At 37.4% G+C, this 21306-nt stretch overlaps 1 protein-coding gene across 4 annotated transcripts in view; it reads left to right on the top strand.

Moving 5' to 3' along the window:
* Positions 1-21306, top strand: part of CDKL5 (cyclin dependent kinase like 5) — a 154973-nt gene that overhangs the window by 2437 nt on the left and 131230 nt on the right. For 2 of the 4 annotated variants that reach the window (XM_053917322.1, XM_053917323.1), the window contains exons 2-3: positions 2868-2961; positions 3352-3392. The exons of 1 other annotated variant lie outside the window; for it this stretch is intronic. The gene's annotated coding sequence lies outside the window, so the exon portion shown is untranslated. The remainder of the gene's footprint in view (positions 1-2867; positions 2962-3351; positions 3393-21306) is intronic. One more of the 4 variants, XM_053917324.1, reaches the window with a different exon arrangement.

Below are 21306 nucleotides of genomic sequence, written 5' to 3'. Positions count from 1 at the left end.
GGGGTTAAGGCAGTCTCATTTAATGAAAACCAAATTTTACATGGTATTTCTACTTTGAAGGTACAGTATTGTTACATTACAAGCTGAAGTGCAGAGGTGGAGAAATTACTTCAAGTATGCTTTTACCCCCCAGTCTTGCTTCACCAGTGTGTCCAAGAATCTACTGAGAGACAATTTCAACAATAGCGGCATTGTTGGAAATGACAGTGGCTTCTGTTGCAGGAGTTTAACCTTTCATTATGATTTATGTTTCAATTTACTTTTTGGTAGAAAATTCAGCTATATCTGAAAATAGGACTGTAGGAAATTTTACGGAAGTGAGCAAAGAAAATAAGACTTCTTCACTGTGTCTATTGAAAGTTTACCCTTATCCCCCTTACATTTTGATAACTTTGGTGGTTATTTGTTTTATTTCTTCTAGATATTAGAAGATATGCTAATACAATACTTTATTTTTGGCAGTTTGTGTGGGGTATGACTTTTTCGTGTAATAAATTGATGGCAAACAATAACAGAAGACATTTAAGAACAAGGAATTCACACGCATAGATCCAAAATGTGAGGGAAATCCTTTAGGTAACCCTTAACTTTGGTACAAGAACAGCAACATTTGAAGTTAATACTAGGTTGCTTTCTAAGTAGAAAAGGCTGTTTGCTCAGGATTTGATGATTTTAGGTTCTAAAGTTTTATTTTATTTTATTTTTTTGCTAGCATCAAATTTCTTGCTAGAGTAGGGGAATCTCAAATGTTCTTTATCATTTGATGTTGATGTCAGTTGGATTACATATTTCAACTTATGAAAATAATGCAATTAAAAGACTACATTTAAACTTTCTGTTTGGAAACTTTTCCAATTCACTTTTGATCTTAATCTTAATGTTAGAATTTTTTTGTTGGCAATGTATCACTTGAGTGTTTGGATTCAAATTCCTGATAGTTTGTAGAGTGTTTCCTTTATGTACAGCAATGCATGAATGACTGGATCACACAAAGTTCTGGTCTCAGTTCACATTCGAGTTCGTACACTCCTTAATACTGAGATCTGTCAGTGGGTATGCAAGCCAAGAGTAAGGACCTTCTACCTAAAGAGGCTTGTAGCATTTAGACAATTCAGATTTGAGTATCAACAGAAAGTTATTTATTAAATTAAAAAGACCTAGCCTGTTTAGGTCTCTGAAATTGTCAGCATTTTAAGTTAAGCTCTTTATGTACTTAGAAACATTTGTGTTTGAGATAGTTCTAATTAAGGTCAAGTTTTGGGTATGGTTTCTCTTTTGGGCATTCTTCTCTATAATAATTAAGTTATATTCTATTTATTGAGCTTTACTGAATACCAGATACTATGGGAAATAATTTGTTTGCATGAATATATGTGTGTATGTGTGTTCTCACAACATGTTATTTCTTATTTCCTGTATACGCTTGACCAAGTAGACTCAGAGAAAATAATTTGCCCAGATTACTCAGATAGTCATCATCAGAGGCAAAACTTCCATCCAAACCGGTCTGACTTGAACTTATTTTCTTCAAAATCACGCTTTCTGCCTCTCTTTAGAACCTGATTCCATTTCCTGGGGTGGTACTAGAGTTATCAATATGCCTCCTGGAGTTCACAAGCTACATTGGCAAGGCTGCCTAACCTTTAGTCACATGGGAGGCTGGACTCAGATCCATCAGCACTGTATAGGACAACTGAAAGTGTAGACTTTTCTAACAGGGCCATTAGTTCTGTTTCTTCATAAATGAAGGCTGTACCTAATTATTTATACCCAAAATGAGTATCTGTTTCTAATTAACCACTTGGTATTTAATGTTTCTACATGTTCCATTCTAACTTTTGACTGACTTTGATTAAATTTGCTACACTAATAAAGACCATGAAGATATTTCTTGAATTTAATTTTGTGGTTTGATGCACCTTTGAAGTAAAATGGCAGCCATTACAACTTGCAGATGGTATCTCTTCTGTAAAAGTAATGACCTAAGTGAAATAAAGTCTGGAGGTGAAGTCTTCAGAGATATGTTATTGTTGCTTCTTCTTAATGCATAGAAGTTGGACACTGACAAATTTTTCCTACTTGAAAGTAGAATTTTCTATTGCTTCAAGCCTCTCATGATTTTGTGTTTGTGTTTAAACAAGACCCTTTAGTAAGAGAGCTCAACAGTTGCTAAGCCCAAAGGAGTACTCAGAAGTCTATATTAGGGAGGAAAAAGACTTAATATGCTATTCTGTAATTGATGAGAATCAGTTTTGTCACTTATTAGAGTTAGAAAGGAGTGATGAGTATCATAGGACCTCAGGGCTAGAAATCATGTTGGTCAAAGCAGGACAGTTATTCTACAAAGATGGGACTTACACATAGTTCTTGTGGATTTCTTTACCAAGAAATATGGGTTTTCAATATGCATTTTTAACAGCTTTATTGAGGTGTATTTTATATACCATGAAATTCACCTGTTTTAAGTGTGCCATTCAAAGATTTTTTAGGGTAAATTTATGGAGTTGTATAACCATCACTGCAATCCAATATTAGAATATTTCCATCACCCCAAAAAGATTCCTTCCACCAACATGTGTTTTTTTAACCTTATTTACTTGCTTCTACCTAGACCCCTTTAACATCAGACACTGATAGGTGAAATGCTGTAGATCTTGAAAGATACCTTTTAAAATATCTTCTTATACATATTACAACTTCTTAGTACGTTTTTATTTTCAAAACTTTTTGCCTAAACATAATACATAGTATCAATAAAATATAAAGGACAGTACTACAAATGGTATAAATTACCTTGTCTTTGTGGTTTTGATTATATTTTATTTTGGTCTTCTAAAAATTATTTTTAATATGTTTATTGATTTTAGAGAGAGAAAGAGAAAAACATTGACATGAGAGAGAAACATCATTTGGTTGCCTCCCATTCACGCTTCGATGGGGGAGATTGAACCCGCAACCTAGGTATGTGTGTGCCCTGACCTAGTTATGTGCCCTGATTGGGTATATGGGATGAAGCTCCAACCAACTGAGCCACACTGGCCAGGGCTGTTTTGGTCTTTTTTTAAACCAGGAAATAAAATACAATGTTCTTAACAATACATTGGAAATGCGGGGGGTGGGGGGGCATGGGAAATCAAGGTAAAAGTAATATAATTATTGGGCAAGAAAAAATTCCTTTAACACTTTAAACCATGGACAAAATATTTGGTTTTCTTGATTTTTAAGGCAATAACATTGTGCATTTTATTCTTTGAGCTCTAATCCCCCTTGAGAAATTCATGCCATAGAGCATGGGCTTCTTCAGTAAATTCAGGTATTCAGACACATTGCTTGCTTTTTGCATTGTTTCAGACTGGATTGTTGTGGGATTTGGAAACAGCCTGACCTGCAAGGTACTGTAGCTGTTTTTTCCTACCTGTATCATTTTCTTTTTAGTTACCTTCAGTGGTGGGTCGGGTGGGGGGAGTAAAGCTAACTTGGGCACAAGTTGTACAGGATAGATTCATGCCCGCCATTCCTCAGGTGCTTTCCTTTGCTAATAGTACTCTGTGTGTAGATGGACACTGCTGATAAGATAGTTTAGGAATGTTAATTTTTTGGTATGCATAATAGAGGAATGCAATGGTTTGGTTGGAAGTAAAATGTTATGGAAACTGTCTAACCTTTCATTGCTTTTACATGGACATTTCTGGATGAAAAGCAGTCCTTACAAGTGCCACGCAGGTAAATCAGTAACTTCTTGTGTGGTAGTTTGTGTCTGGATTTTTAATAACAGACTGATTGGACACAGCACCACTAATAGTTTACTGTAAATTCAATCATAACTGGTTTGGAAAAGGTTACTTTTTTTTTTTTAACTGTTTAACAACTATGGCTGTGTGATTCTGTTGTTTTACTTTGTGTCCTTTGTAAGAGAAAGTGCTAATGTCAAATAGTAACATATGAAATGCTTTTGACAATATAATTTTTTTTACTTAAAGGGAAATAGTGATTTTTGAAAGCAACTTGGTTTCTGGAAGTTAACAAAACATATTGATGAATACATTGTGGTTTCTTTTTTTTTAAGACTGTCTTAAATTATTTTAGGTAAGTTTCAATATTAGATATGCCTAATGATTAGGTGCTGGCAGTGTAAAATTGTATTATAATAATCAGATTAAGCACACACTCATGTGAGGAAGTTATGGCAGATAAAAAATGGTGATAAGTGATAGCTGAAGAACAATTTACTGAGTTGGATTTGCTCAATTATCCCAACATTGGCCAAGAGTAGAAACTAGCTTCCTGATGAATAGAATCCTTCAGAGATTACAAAAGCCGGTTCAAGCGTAACATATCCTAGAATTTATCCACACACCCCACCTAGTTTGTCAGCCTCTTATGGGACATATTAACTTAATTGCTAGTAATTATGATTAATAATATTACCACTAAAATTTAGATTAGCATTGCAAAGGAAAAGAAAAAGTTTTATTTTAATTGTTAATAATTGAAAATAGTTGAGAGAGAGAAAAGCTACCATACTTTGCTATGTATAATGTGCTCCCACATTTTGTGTGCATTATACATGGGATTATTATACCCATGGTATGTAATCATTATATCCATGTATAATGCACATCCTTATTTTTCCCTCAAAAACTTGGGCAAAAGTATACACTATACATGGCAAAAATACAATAATTTTGTGCAAATTGGTGTTTTGTACTTCATTAGTTTTTTCTTTCTAAAATAACCTGTCCTAGATGTGAGGATCTGTCCTTCATTTAGCAAATACTAATTGAATGTCTTCTATGTATCAGATTGTGATAGAGGCTGGATAGAATGATACATTAAAAGAAAGTAGGCCCTGCCCTCAAATACTTCACAGTCTTTTTTTTTAAGATTATTTATTTATTTATTTATTTTTAGACAGAGAGGAAGGAAAGAGGAGTGAAACATCAATGTGTGGTTGCCTCTCACACACCCCCTACTGAGGGCCTGGCCTGCAACCCAGGCATGTGCCCTAGACTGGGAATGGAACCAGTGATCCTTTGGTTCACAGGCTGGTGCTCAATCCACTGAGCCACACCAGCCAGGGCTACTTTACAGTCTTGAGGTGGAGGCGGAGAAGTAAAGGGCACTGTGGGAGTGTATAACAGGATAGGGATGGCTATCTGTCCTGGGGGGAGCAGGTAGGGAGGACAAACTGAGAAAGTAACATTTACAGTGAGACCTGTTTTCCTGACATAAAGTACAAATGCCCTCAGGCAAGGTAATGGAGATAGAGGCTTTTGAAAAACAGAACCTTTTAAAGAACTGAAGAAATCCAAAATGACTGGAAAGCGGAGAAGCAGGTGAAGCAGAAGTAGGCAGGGGCCAGGTCTTGAAAAAGCTTAGTAAAGGCCAGCTGCTGGGTTTGAACTTGTCTTAAGCCTCCTGGGAAGCTATTGAAGGTTTTAAGCAGGGATGTGACATGAAATGAAATGCCACAAAAAACAAGGGTTTTATCTCAATGGGAACCTTGATACTTTACCAAAAAGGTCAGATCTCTGCAAGGTAAAATATTCTTCTCTAATATCATTAAAATAAAGTTTTTGCAACTGCTTCTGGATTGATTGTCATCTGTGATACTCTTTTCATTGTTTTTATAGGAGTTACCTTTAATTTTCTGAAGGCTGCTCCTTTTCTTTTATCCTTCACCATTTTGTTAACCTTATATAGGAGTGCCATTTCTATTCATAACTGAGTTAAATATATTTTTTTCTAACAGTTTTAGCTCTCTTCCATATTTAAACTTAAAAGTCTGCTGAGTTTTTTTCCCCCAAAATACCTTTAATCTGCTCAAGGTATTTAATGTTGTAATAAAATGTTTCATTATGTATCAACATTAAATTTGCTTTATTCTCCCCCACCCCCAAATACAGTGTCTTAAGTCTAGTTTAATTTTCAGCATTTATGCTATTTTGTAGTTAATCACATCTCATTTTGAGTACCTACAGTATTTTTGGAGAATTTTATTAATATTATTTAAGATTACTAATCTTTAGCAAGACTACCATTTTCAAATCTGATTCACACTCTGTGACCATATCATCTTTTATATTAAACTGGTCTCTGTTGAGCTTCTCATGTTCAAGTGAGCTTATATATATATAAAAGTACTGTAAAGATGTTATTTTATATATCCTAATTTTTTTTTCTCCTTCTACAGTAAATGTCCCTACATGCTCAGTTCTTCTTTGGAAATCTTTAGTCAGGCTAAATTTTTGCTTGCCTTGTTGATTGAACAAACAGTCTTCAAGTCGTCCTTGGTGAAAATCGTTGGTTTGTGCTTGTATGGAACGCTGTTGCCCACTTTCCCCCTCCACATATACAAAGAATATCCACAGCATCACCTCCTTTTTAAGATATTTCCTTTGAAAACTACATTTTGATTCAGCCTCTGACTTAGCTTACTTTGGCCTTGAGTTCTGAGGCTTTTCTGAACCATTCTATACCTGCTCTGTTTTCTTGTCGCTTTGATCTTTTTGTTTCTCCTTTTTTCTTTTCCTGGTGCTGGTAACTTGAAGAAGAGTTTGCAGTGGTTTGTGTCATTACTTTTTTCATTTCCTATCCAGCCCAGGACATTTATTTTAAAAGAGCTGCCTCATTTCAGATTTCAGAGTTTGAAACTGATGTTTTGTGTTAGTGCCTTTTCTAGCATCCAGAATGACTGCCCTTGATTAGAGTTGTACTTTCAAGTCTGTCCTTCTGTGCAGGATTGGTAAAGGAAGACTATACTTGTCTGTCTTTGACTGACTTTATGATAGGGTGATGGTTTGGGTATCTTGGTGTTAAGTGTTCAGGCAACTGAAATGGTGTCAGCATCATGATAAGTGATGGAGATACAAAGCCAAGCTGTGGTGTTGTGCCTTTAATGAAGTTTGTAATCCAGCAGAAGAGGCAGAAAACAATGACTAAAGTACAGGATGATATATATGCACATTTAGATGGAAATACAGGGTGCTGGTACTCTAGGTAAGAAGAGGTACACTTATCGCAGACTTAAGGGGATTGGGAAGACAATGATTCCCAAGTGTTTGTGAAGAGTACTAAAGGAGGCCCAGAATGTCAGGTGGAAGGAAGGGATTTTCTTTCAGATATATCAAGGACATGGACCTAAGTATGAGTGTATAAAGCTGGGAGAATAGCAAAAAATAACATGGATTTGTGTATTGCATGCATTACTTTGACGCTTTTACCCCATCTACATCCCAGGGTCTTGATTTTCTTTATGGCCATCTTTTGGCTTTTTTCTGTCCATTTTTGCTTTTACCTGAGAGTATAGGAAGGAAATAACGAAGACCAGGAATTTAAATAGGGGATGGGCCTCTGGAAAAATGGATAAGCAGATGGTAATGGTTTTCTACTGCAAGCTCTGTGGAGGCATGGAGTGTTGTTGATTGTTGTTGCTTCAGCCTCTAGTGCATTTCCTGGCAGTTAGGAAATGCTCACTAAATGTTTCTTTTATGAAAGGTGTCTCCTTTTTTGCTCCCTCCCCATCTCCTCATGTCAGTGCCTTCTTCCTTGTTCAGTGGCTTCTCTTCTCTCGGAGGTACCTACCTAGTGAATCTTCCTTTCTGCTAGCCTCATAGACATGCTTGTTCCATATGTAGTCACTGGGCATAACTGTCATAATTGGATCCACATTACTCTGCCTGTGCTAAGCATACAAAGGTGCTAATGGCTCCCTGTGGGGCTCCTGAAACTTCTACCAATGTTTACAGTATGGCAGATGAGAGGGAGGCCAAAGTTGACCCCTATATATGAATGACATTTCTTTGAGTTTTTTCATGATTTACTGCATGAATTCATTGAAGTGCTGATCTCTGTTCCAATATAAACTCGTGTGTGTGCATGCATATGTGTGTTTCTATATATCTGCATTTTACATTACTTGTGATTAAGCAAAAACAACATTCTGTGAAGATGTTTGCTTATTTATCATGTGACTTTACACACCTCAAATTACTGCTTATGTCCTCACGTTGGGAAGCTGCTTTTAAGGGTGTTACCACATTGAGGTAAAATATTTGTCTGACAAAAAGGTACTCTTGGGATGCAGTGTCTTCACCAGAGAATTCACTATGCAATAATAGCTGGTTAGTTAGGTGGAGGGTTTTTTGTTTGTTTTTTTAGCATGGGTAGTAGACTCTTAAATACCTTCTCTACATCTTGGTAATTTATCATATTATGGCTTCCTTTCCCAGAAAACTCACATCCACAGTCTCTTTTACAGCTAGGATAAAGTCTCGTGATCTAGGTTTGACCAGTCATTTACACAGAGTGAGACGTATATAGAGGTGAGCATTATGAGGTGGTTATCCCGTGTAGTTGAATTGATGACCTGGTCATCACAATGACAGGGTGTTTGGTTTTTAAGGCATGGCAATGGCAGAGCTTATAGAATTCAGTTTCGAGTGGTGTTGGTGCTGGGTGGTGGCAATACTTTCTTTTTTTCCTATTCTCTGATCATCTTGGATTTGTGGTTAGATATATTAATTTTGGATATTTGCAGCCATTACCTCTTCAAATATTTTTGTTCCATTCTCCCTCTTATTTCTGTGATTCCAGTTACCTGTGTATTAGAACCTTCGATCTTGTCTCACAGCTTTTGAATGTTCTCTTCTTTTTTATTGTTTCAAAGATTGTATTTATTTATTTTTAGAGAGAGGGGAAGGGAGAGAGAAACATCAGGGTGTGATTGCCTCTCACGCGCTCCCTGCTGGGGACCTGGCCCCAATCCAGGCATGTGCCCTGACTGAGAATTCAACCAGCGACACTTTGGTTCGCAGGCCTGTGCTCAATCCATTGAGCTACACCAGCCAGGGCTGTTTTATTTTTATTTTTATTTTTTTCACTCTGTTTTCTCTCAGTGTTTTAGTTGGGGTCATTTCTATTGACCTATCTTCTTAGCTGAGTTGACTCAATACTGAAGAGCCCACTGAAGGCACTCTCATTTCTCTTAACTGTGTTTTTCATTCTTAGTACTTTCATTTTATTCTTTCTTATAGTTTCCATCTTTCTGCTGAATTGTCCATCTGATTTTCATATTGTTCTCTTTTTGGGTTAGAACCCTAAACGAGTTACTCATAGTATTTAAAATTTCATTCTAGATAGTTCCAACATCTGATTCTGTGTCTAGTTCTGGTACATTCTTTGTCTTTTGAGTGTTGTTTTTTCTTTGCCTTTTCTTACACCTTGTGATTTTTTCGTTTCAAGCCTGACCTATTTTGTAGAACATTAGAGAATAATGTACATAATTTTAATGTCTGTAAGTGTGCATATCTTTCCTCCTGCTAGGCTTTTACTGCAGGGATTTGAATTAATCTGCTTAGTAGTTGCGCTAGATTTGAATTTTTTGTTGCTGTGCTTACCCTCAGTATACCTCAGGCTTCAATTCTCATGGAGATACTTTTGTGATTAGGATGGGAGTTGGTTTATTCCAAGTTTCAGGTTTTCCTTTCAAATTGTGCCTTAAAGAGGGTCTTGTTTTTCTGACCCTCCATTGGTAGTGTTCTGCTGTTTACTTATCACTGGAAGTTGGTTAGCTTGGAACTGGGGAGTGGTGGTGGGGTGTGGTCTTTTGTTCTGATTAAACCTCAGGTTTAGGCTTACATCAGTGTCCCGAGGTTTTTCCCTTCCCCTGGCTTATTTTGGTAGGCTCAGGGTGTAATCTCCTCCCTTTCCCAAGTCCCTCTCTGTCTTGTAGGGTGCCTGGCCTATTTTCCCAGTAGCAGTGAGTTTTCACCAATGCTTGAAGTAAGGAAAGAGACTCTTGGCCTTTCTTTTACTGATAAAGGCTTTTCTTTAGTGGAGATAGGGAGAGCAGGATCTCAGGGCTTTCTACTTTCTGTGAATGCCTGGTGGGGTTGGCGGAGGAAAATATTGCAAAAGGTTGGGCTCCTCCCAGTTCCTGCCACCCCCCCACACTGGTTTCACACTGTCCGTTCAGCAAACCACATCAGATTTTTGTCAACTTGCCAATTATTCTAGCTGAACTCTTTATCATTGTCCAGTTGCAGTTTGCCCTAGGTGAGCACATGGTTGTTTCCTCTCTAAGGTCCTGCCTCTCAAGATTTTGAGCCAGTTGGTTCTATGATACATTTAGTTTAAAGAAAGTCATGAATTTGAAACTAATCCATCTTTTTTTGTTTATCTTTTACCATTTAAAATTTTTAACCCATTTGTGTCTTTATATTTTAAGTTCTAGCTCGTTTTCATTGGAAGAGGGGCAGCTATGTTTCTTCCAGCTTTTTTTTATTCTAGGGTAAAAGACAAGTTTGGCTGCTCTTAAAATTTTAACAGGCACATTTAACGTAGCCTAAGCTTAATTATTATTCCCATCCTCCTGAATAAGGCAGAAGTTTTAGAATGGTTTATCTTTTAACCCTAATCACCTCACCCATGTTAGTTAGTTATGTTTTAGTTTTGTCTTGTTTAAGCCATGTTAAGCCTATAAAAATAGTGAATATTTACTCATCGACATGTTTTTCACATATCTTTGCTAACTGCTCTTCATTTACCCCATTTCTAAACTTTTGCGTTCAGTTTCCTTCTTTATAAAGCATGTTCTTAAGTAGTTCTTTTACTAAATGCCTGTTGGTAAACTTGGTCTTTGTGTTTTTAAGTGTCTTTATTTCACTTTTTCTCTTGATGATGTTGAGCTGAGTACAGAATTTTATGGGGACAGTTACCTCTATTCTTCTGTTTTGACAAGCCTTGTTAATGAGAAGTCTTTAGTCAGTTCAGGTGTAATTTCTTTGTATGTAGGTAATTATCTTTTGTCTTGGGCTACATTTAAGATGTTTTCCTTGTTTTTGATCTTTTGCAGTTTCTTTGAAGTATCTCTAGATGTGGATTTGTTTTTATTTACACTGCTTTTATTTGGTGTACTCCCATCAGTCTGAAGATTCATGGTATCTTCATTTGTGGGGAAAAAACTTAGTCATTATCTTTTAAAAATAATCTCCATTTTCCATTTCTGGAACCATTATTTAGATATATGTTGGAGTTTTTCATTGTATCCTCCATACTGCTTAAATTTTCTTTAATATTTCCTGTTTTTACTTCTGGGTGGTTTCATAACACCCATTCACTAATTTCACTTTATTTATTTTCACTTTAAGGAGAAATAATTTTTCTTTAGCTATATCTAGTCAATTGTGTAATCCATTTATTGAGAATTCTCACTGAAAGCACTTGACTATATTTTTATTTTTATCTTTCTCCTTTTTATTGAACTTATTGGGGTGACACTGGTTAACAGTTACACAGGTTTCGGGTGCACAAATCTATAACACATAGGTATTATGTGTTTACCACCCCAAGTCAAGTCTCTGTCCATCAGCATTTATTCCCACTATACCCTCCACCTCCCCCACCGTCCCACAATCACCACATTTATGTCCTTGACTATGAGTTTGTTTTTCTTTTTTCCCCTTTTATGCTCAATCCATCCACCCAGCCTCCCCCTCCACAGCTGTCAGCACTATTTAGCTTGTTAGTTCATTTTGGTCATTATATTCTATATATGAGTGAAATCATATGGTACTTGACTATATTTTTAATGTAAAAACTTCATTTTTTCAAAACCTTCTTTGATTTTCTAAGGGCATTTTCTGTGAACATATTTTTTCATTTTTAAAAAATATTTTATTTATTTTTAGAGGGGAAGGGAGGGAGAAAGAGAGGGAGAGAAACATCAATGTGTGGTTGCCTCTCTCACGTGTTCCCTACTCAGGACCTGGCCCACAACTTAGGCATGTGCCCTGACTGGGAATCGAACCAGTGACCCCTTGCTTTGCCGTCCAGCACTCAATCCACTGAGCCACACCAGCCAGGGCAAACATTTAAAAATAGAGTTATGTTTGGATTATTTTCTTAGCTGTAGTTTTTGAAGAATGAAATCTCCCATTTGTCTTCCCTTTCCTCCCTCTGTCTCTCCATATTTTGCTTTTATTTTATAGCTTGCAACATCTGACAATTTGGGAAATGTCTGCTTGTGCCTGGCTGGTAGAATGTTCCTTTGGATGGCTTTTCATTTGTCTCTGATGGGCCTCTTTGAGTTCACTGCTTCTGGAATGTTCTCAGATAGGTTTCTGACATCTGGAGAGTGTTGTGAATTTGGGCTCCGTATCTGTGGTAGAGCAAAGACTGCTTTGGTCACTCCTATGTACAGCTCTGGGCCCATTTCTTTTTTCTTATTTACCCAAGGACAGCTCTTTGTATCTCTTGGCTTCATGATGGTGGTTTAGTTTCAGCTTCTTTGCCATTCATGGAATTGAGGCAATTGCTTTGGTTTCCTGGTCCCATAATTAATTGAGTTTGTAGCCCTTGGTTTAGAGGGCAGGAGTGAGCAGGTCCTTGTCCTGTGAAGAATCTCATTTAATAAGGTTCTTGTCTTTGTAGCCATTCCTTTCTATTCTAGTTTTCCTGACTGTTGACCAGGAAGTAGTTGCAACCACAGGCATCTTCTCACTTGAACAGATTACTTACCAAGATTTCATTTAGACATTAATTGTGTAGAACAGAGTTCATATTAGCTAATAGGAACTATGTTATTTAAGAAACGGGTAAGTTTCCCAGGTAATCCTCAGGAGTCTATTCTTTCCAGTATGTAGTTGAAATTCATATAGACCCTTTGGGACTGTAGTCAGTATGAGGAAGGTGATTTTTATGGGGAGGTGCATTTTAACATTCTCAGTGAGAAAAGGGAATATGGTGGTTTCCATCTTCAATTGATCTTCTGTGGTGTGACCTGCCAGCCAGTCCCTGTTATTGTTAAAAACCCTGGCCACTATTCTCAAACTTGCCACTGAATTAATACCACTCGTGCTTAGCACACAGCCTTGCCGCCTCTCCGCTGAGAACACTGAAAGCCTTCTGGCTGATTTTCTGCAGGTTCTGGTTGCATGTACAAATTGATCTGTTCCTGTATTCCCAGAGCTGTTCTTTCCTGCTGTCTCAGAGGATGAGGTACTTCTGCTGCTGTTTGAGACCAGTCACTTCCCCAGTACCCTCAGCTTCAGTGCTTCTGCTTTGGCATAGTTTTTCCATCAGTTTTCCATTCTTCCTCCCCATTATGTATCCCAGTGGTCCTCAACTGGGGTCCGTTTTTCTCTCCAGGGGACATTTAGCAATATCTGGAGACTTTTTCCCATAACTTGGTTTGGTGATGGTGGTGTTGATAATGGTGATGGTGTAGGTGCTACTGCATCTGGTGGGTGCTGCTAAATATCATACAATGCACAGTACAACCCCACAGCAAAGAATTACCTGGTGCAAAATGTTGGTAGTGCCGAGGTTCAGTAACCTTGCTGCAACCTTAGAGTCTTGCTGTGATTCTTTTGTTTTTCTCTGACCATTTTTTTATTCCTAAGGTTTTCATCCCAGAAAAGCTTCCCTGAACCCCTTGTCCACTCCTTCCCTAGCTACTTAACCTTCACCTGTCCAACTCATCTAAACGTCTGCAGGAGTGCTCTATATATAGTCTGTCCATTTCTCCTCAAACTTTAGCTCTTGCTCTCTGGCTTGCCACCCTCACTACTTAAATTGTTTTTGCTGAGATTGCCTGTGACCTCTGGTGTGCTGCATCTAGTGGGTTCAGTCAGTCCTAATTTTACTTGACTTTTCTGTTGCACCTGACATTGTTAATGACTATCTACTTGAAGCAGTGTGTTCCCTTGGCATCCTGGTTGTGCATATCCTTCTCTTATATTTCTTTCTTTGCATCCTTTGTGGGCTTGTCTTGATCCACTTACTCCTTACCCACTGCTGTTAACCTGGGTTTGACTTCTTGGCCAACTGTTATCTTAGGTCATTGTTTCAATTGTGCCCAGAATTTCAGTTCTACTTATAGGCAGATGTTTTTCTAAATTATTTTCCTCCATTTTCCTATGAGCTTCTGATTCATTTTTAATAACCTGCTGGCAATCTACACCTGAATAATTTTATAGGAGCCTTACACTCAGCATATGTAATGTGAAGTACAGCATTGTTTCCTCTATCTTGCTCCTCCTCCTTAATTTAAAAGAGTCTCAATGTCTCTACCAACCACCCTGGCTCTTAGGTTAGATAGTATTATCTAAGTCATATATATCAGTTGCTAGTATGATATAAAATCTGATTTTGAATTTATCACTGACTCGCTTGAAAGCCTGCAGTGGTGCTGTCAAGCTGACAGGAGACAGAGAAAGTTAGGAGAAAGTCTGAATTCCCTTAGATGGCTCATCAGGCTCTTTGGTATGTTCTCTGTCTACCTACCTCACCAACCTCACATCCTTTCTCCATCTGCCTCAAACACTATGCTCTGGCATATAGAGTTCACCATAAAATTTTGTTTCAGATTTGATTATGTTATCTCCCTGCCCTGAATGCAGTGTTTTTCTGTAGAGTGTGTGGGTCATTAGCTCTCTTGTGGGACTCCCTATTTCTCATGGAAGCTACAGTTAATAGTCACCTTTCTCCACTTCTCTGGAGAAATGTTATCGGGTAGTGTTCCTTGTCCAAACTGTTGTTTTAGAGAGTTGGGACTGGATAAATGCTAGCATTAGTCCTGCTATAAAAGGGTAGGCAATGGGCATGGGTAAAGGTGTTTTACAGCTTTTCAACTATGTGGTTTGTTATTAGCCTTTTCTTTTCTTAGTTTCTACTACCTATAAATTTATTAACTTTCAAGGGTCCTTCTAGAAAAATATATCTTTGGGGGAGAGCTCTTTATTTTCCTACATGAAGTTGTGGGTTCTTCAGCTCTGTTGGATTTTCCCATCCATTCAGTCTTAATTCTGCAATGATCTATCTGCTGGAGCATCTACATTGCCAGGGCTGCTCTGGACTTATTTTTATATTTGTTTTGCTTATTTAATGGGTTTTACTGGTAGGAAGAAAGGTAAGCACATGTGTTTGGTCAGCCATTTTAAAGCAGATCTTCAGTGCCCTACAATTCTCAATTGTAAACATCTTGGCAAAGAATGTCTTTTAATGTGAATCCTTCTGAAAATTTTTGATAATTTTCTTAGGACACTGTCATATATGCCCTTTGGGAATCACTGTGGGGGATGATACATGACATGGATGGGAGGGAGTAGAGGAAACATGCTGATTCGACTAAGGGAAAGGTTACCAGTTAAAACATATTTATTATTTTGGCCAATCTGGTCAGCATTATTGGTTTCTTTTGTTATGTTTTTTAAAAATCAGTTTAAGAATTTATTTATTGGCCATTTGTATTTTTCTTTGTACATTTTCTTTTCATGTCAATACAAGTTTAAAAAAATACTCTTGTAGGTTTTGCATGATTCTTTCCTTTTAACATGAAATAAGCAAACTATGCCAAATGTCAGGTCCATTGTTCATTTTTTAAGTTTAAATTTATCATCTGATTCTTGGAAAATGAAAATCCAATCCTGGTTTTGTGATTATTAATACATACCTCACAAGGTGGCTGTGAAAATTAAATCAAATAACAAATGAAGTGCCCCACCCAGTACTTGGTACATAATAGATGGCATTAAATATTAGTTCGTTTTATACATTCTTTCTCCTTTGCCAGATTTTTAAAATAATGACAGCACCCATACTCTATCACATGTACTTACCGAATCCTTGTTAAATGAAGAGCAGTATGCCAAATGCCCTGAGGGACACAGAGATGTATAAGGCTGCTTCCTTGTCCAGGGATAAACATTAGCTTACTCTGTGTGTGTGTGTGTGTGTATGTGTGTGTGTGTGTGTGTAACCTTTCTAGGCTTTTTTTTTCCTTAACATGCTGTTCTGAAAACCTTTCAATCTTTACACCTGTGTTATTTTATTTGAGCACAGAACACTTTAAAGGTTGGTGTGCCACATATAATCCATTACATTTCTGTGAGAATAGTCATTAGCTCCACTTTCTAGATAAGGACCCTGAAGGGTGATCCGCCCAACTCCTGGCTGAGGTAAAAATAGAATATATTGGGAGGTTAACCATTGTACTTCCAGCCTCAGTAGGTGCTGAATAAATGTTTGTTGAAACAATGAATCATCTTTTATTAAATGTTAAGCCCATTCCTAAATTGCATCTTTACTTCTTACTGTTTTTCTCTTCCCTTATATTTTATGCTGCTAAAGTGGTTAAAATAGCTTTCAATTTCAGTGATTGGTAGAAAAGACATCGGAAGTTGGAAGACATGCTACACTGCTTTAGTCATAATGAAAAAGGAAGGGGTTTTTTTGCTGATACTGATTGTATTTGACAATTAAATTTTTTGCCCTGGTGCTGCTTTTTTTGCACGGTTACCTTTGTGGTTCTTGTAACAGCTGCAAGGGGCTTCCCAAGTTTGGGGCCAGGGTAAATGGCCCAGTTTGTTGCACTCTGAGGATGATTCTGCTGTTAATAGTCAGGTTTTTTCATTTAATCTCCAGTAAAGTAGGAAAAAATTAGCAATTTTAATTAGGCTGTGGAGATTTGAGGGAAAAACTTTTTAATGGATGAACTAGCAAATATACAAACTTCAATGGAATAAGTGATTAACATCTCAGTTTACTCTGTGTTTAGCTTTTAGTAGTTTGTTGGTGTGGATAGTGAAATAAGAGCTCTTAGTAAAAATGATAAGACCCCATATAGCATTGGTGGTGGGACATCCATGGGTTTATTGCATTGCACACATGGAATAATTCATTTTGTCTTAAACTTACTAAATTCATTTCTTTTTTAAATTCATTTCTTTTTAAAAAATTTCTAAACAGATAGATCTCTTCATCAACTTTTGATTTTCCCAGTTCAGTTTTCTACTTGGAAAGCATTCAGTGAGACTTACAAATAACTATTGCCTTGTAAAATAATGTCATAGTTAAAAACAGGCCTTTGGAGGTTAGAAAAAACCTTGGTTTGATTCTGGCCTTGACTCTTCCTATCTGTGTGACCAGAGACAAGGTATTTAATGACTCTGGGACTGTTTTCTTTGAAGCTTACTGGTTTACTTAATAAATGTTTACTGTTTTACTTAATAAAATCAGTAAACTCTTATTAAACACTGATGTCCTAATCTCTGGGCATAAAGTTTTCATATATTAATTCTAGTTTTCACAACTGAATTGTAAGTTACTGTTGGAAGATAAACTGAAGTATATTACATTTTTTGAGAGTTTGAGGAAAAAATCAATTTGAATTGGGCACACCAAATTGGAAGTGGTTAGGAGCGCTCCACTGATAGGAGCAAGGGGAAAGGCTTATGTGGAGAACGTGTGGTAGCAAAGAAAGGAAATTATTTGATTGGTTTTGGCTGAAGGCTTAGTTTTGGTTTGCCTTTGTATATTAGAGCCATCGCAGTTCAGTGGCCTCCTTATTTAATTAATGCTACTTTATGAATAAAGATATGCTGTATACTCCTTGGTTTCATGAATGATTCTTTATACATAATAAATTGTGGCAGTGGGTAATTAGTTGATGTATCATTAATGTTAAAATCAAATTGCAAATACCATTTCTGTGTTAGAACCAGCCTCGCATTTGTCTGTGATATCTGGATTTTTGTTAATAATTGGTTCATATTTATGTTTTCTTTCTTCTTCAGTTTGTTTTCAGATACGTTGACTTATATCCTATTTATTTCTCCTCCACCAAGATACAAATGCTGTCTTTCCTTAAATTGCTTACCTTGGATTTTCACAGATCCTTTTGTTGGACAACTACTATTTCTCCCATATTCTTATATCTTTGTTAGATCTATCCCTGCAGTGATTTATTGAGGTCATTTTGTTTTAGTTTTTGTGCATCAAATCAAAAGAAGAAAATGTTAATAGAATTTTTGTTATTCATAATGAATTTGTTTTTTTTTTTAAATGGTTTGAGGTTAAAACCAATAGCAACAGTCTCGCACCAGTTGAGGGGTTTGTGAAGAGGCAGTTAGCACTCTTGGGGCTTTCTGAAGCAGGTGGCCTTTGTGCAGAGACTTGAAGGAGGAAGCGTTATCAGGATATACCTGGTGGGAGCCCCATTATTTGATAGATTGAAGTCAATAACTAGAAAGTTAATTTTAAAAATTGCTAAAGCTATAAGTAATTCATAAGAATGCACAAATAACAAATATTTTGCCATAAAGCATGTTCTTTGCCAGTCTTTGGATGTAGGACCAAGGCTTTCCCCACCCCCGAATATGGATCAGCTGGCTAAAGTTCAGTGCCATCTTTCTTGTATAAACCATACTCATAATTCATCCTGTCTGTCCTGCAAGTCCAGTTTTAATTTCTTTTTTAAAAAAAATTTTATTTATTTTTAGGGAGAGGGGATAGGAGGGAGAAAGAAAGGGAGAGAAACACTGATGTGAAAGAGAAGTGTCAATCAGTTGCCTCTCCTATATGCCCTGCCTGGGGACTGAACCCATAACCCAGGCATGTGCCCTGACTGGAAATTGAACTGGCGACCTCTCTCTGCAGGATGATGCCGAACCCACTGAGCCACACCAGTCAGGGTCAGTTTTGATTTCTTGAAAGTGGAGCAATAATATAGACAACTTATGAAACCATCTAGTACAGAATTGGAGGTTTTTACAGTGTTCTATCTTTTAATGTTATCTAACCCATATCTAATTGATAGCCACAATTTTAAAGTGACTCATCACTTTCATCAAATCTTGCCAGAGCATCCTGCATAATTTTTACCAAAATGGCAACTTTCTTTTCATTGGTTTATATACTATTTAGTTGAAAACCATGTGATGTGTATTACAAGAGGAGTTGACAGTTTCGGGGGAAGAAATGCAACTAAGTTTTGTATGCTAAGTGTGCAGATCAATTGAAAGAAGTAGAGGAGTGAAGTTGAACTAAAGCTCAAGTTACCTATGAGCTAAAAACATTTGTGCTGTTGGCATCAGCTGGTCTGTTTTACAGAGGTAATGGGGTGTTGGCCTGTTAAAGAGACATACTGGAGGGTCAATATGGCTTGAGTGCACAGTGCAAATGGACTTTTGTAAATGCATTTTATGCTTTTCAAAAAGTCCATTTTCCATGAATAATACGCCTTTTTACAATATAACAGAGATAAATGAGTTATTGAGTGCCCGGAGAAAATTTCTGTGTTCACATAAGATCTTTGTGAAGCCTTTTCCCCAAGTAGAGTTTCCCCCTTCTCCCAGACATAGGTGGTTTCTACCTCTTCTGGGCATGTAAAATACCTTGCGTAGGCCTTTTTTGCACTTCTTACATGTAGTTAATTCACGGGTTTGCCTCTTCTAGGAGTTCTTCCTCTGCGGAGCTTTTGTACAATATCTGATCCATAGATAGTACCCAAGAAATTGAATGAAAGAGTTCTGGCCATTTAAACTGATGATGCAACCCAATCTTGCCGAGATTCAGTTTTCATTGATGTGCCATAAGAAAATAAGCCATTATTATCTATACATTGAGTCCAGAAAATACTTCAGTATACTTATACTCAAGTATATCGTATTCCATATATCCAAGATACTGTATTATATCTATAAAGCACTGAGTTTAATAATATATGATTCTTGTCTGTGGATGTGTAATCTAATAGTACGATGGGAATATATGGGGAGATGAGATTAATTAGAGACTGGAGGAATCTGTGTGGTTTTGACAGTACATAGGACCTGAACTGGACTGTGAGTGGTAACAACAGTTAGGACTGTTTGGCACATATTTACTGCTTTATTGCACTTTTTAAAAATTGAATTTATTGGGATGACATTGGTTTACAAAACCATACAGGTTTCAAGTGTACAACTCAACTACAAACTGCACACTGCACACTGCACACTGCATCGTGCGCCCATCACCCCAAGCAAAGTCTTTTTCTGTCCCCTTCTCACCCCGCCTTTGACTCCTTCATCAACCCCAACTTCCCTTTCCCTCCGGCTATCACCACACTGTTGTCTGTATCTCTCTGTGTTACGTGTATATGGTTTTTTTTTGCTTAATTCCTTCACCTTCTTTCATCTAGTCCCCCAACCTCCCTCCTCTCTTGACAGCTGTCAGTCCGTTCCATGTATCCATGCCTCTGTTTCTATTTTATTAATCAGTTTAGTTTGTTCATTAGATTCCACAAAAAAGTGAGATCATATGGTACTTGTCTTTCTCTGACTGACTTATTTCACTTAGCATGATAATCTCCAGGTTCATCTATGTCGTTGCAAAGGGTAAGAGTTCCTTCTTTTTGTCATAGCTGCATAGTGTTCCATTGTGTAAATATACCACAGCTTTTTTATCCACTCATCTACTGATGGTCACTTGGGCTACTATTAGTGTTCCGGGTTTCTTCAGGTATATTCCCAGAAGTGGGATCACTGGGTCATAAGCAGTTCCATTTTTAACTTTTGAGGAAACTCCATACTGTTTTCCACAGCAGCTGCACCAGTCTGTATTCCCACCAACAGTGCATAAGGGTTCCCTTTTCTCCACATCCTCACCTGCACTTGTTGTTTGTTGATTTATTGATGATAGCCATTCTGACAGGAGTGAGATAATATCTCATTGTGGTTTTAATTTGCATCTCTGATGATTAGTGATGTTGAGCATTTTTTCTTCATATGTCTATTGGCCGTCTGTATGGCCTCTTTGCAAAAGTGTCTATTCAGGTCCTTTGCCCATTTTTTAAATTGGGTTATTTGTCTTCTTGGTGTGGAGTTGTATAAGTTCTTTATATGAGGCCTGTCCAGAAGATATCCAGCCACATAATATGAAAAATAGAGACATTTATTGAAGAAGATACAAGATACAAGAAATATTGTGCATAGGACAGTGTTGCCTCAGTCCCTTTCAAAGTAGGAACCTTGGGACCTCACACAGTTCTCCTAGTTGCTATCAGCTGCCCTGTCGTATTTTCCTGAATCTCATCGACAGTCTATAAAATCTCTTCCCTTTCAAAGGTGATTTTTGTTTTGGGAAAAGCCAGAAGTCACAGGACGCCAAATCTGGGCTTTAGAGGGGCTAAATCACCTGGGTGATTTGATGTTTTACCAAAAAACTCTGCATGAGACGTGATGCATTAGTGGGCACGTTGTGATGAAGCTGCCAATCACCAGTTGCCCATAGCTGCAGCCTTCTGAATCATCCAAATAGTTCCTGTGGAGGAATGTTCAAGCTTATCACAAAATCTGATACAAATTCGTTGCTCTACTTGCTCAGTCATTTTGAATGCATAGCCACCCAGTACACATGCTCACTCAATGGCATCCTTTACCACCCCCACTGCACAGTGAAATCTTCATTGTTCATGCATGCACATTCCAGTCCACTCTCTCCTTGACTGCCAGGTTACATCGATGTTGTGCAAACGGTTCTTGT

Source organism: Desmodus rotundus, chromosome X, assembly GCF_022682495.2.
Source record: "Desmodus rotundus isolate HL8 chromosome X, HLdesRot8A.1, whole genome shotgun sequence".
Classification (NCBI taxonomy): Eukaryota; Metazoa; Chordata; class Mammalia; order Chiroptera; family Phyllostomidae; genus Desmodus; species Desmodus rotundus.
Note: the sequence above shows the minus strand (reverse complement) of the source record. Positions and strands in the feature narration are given on the sequence as shown.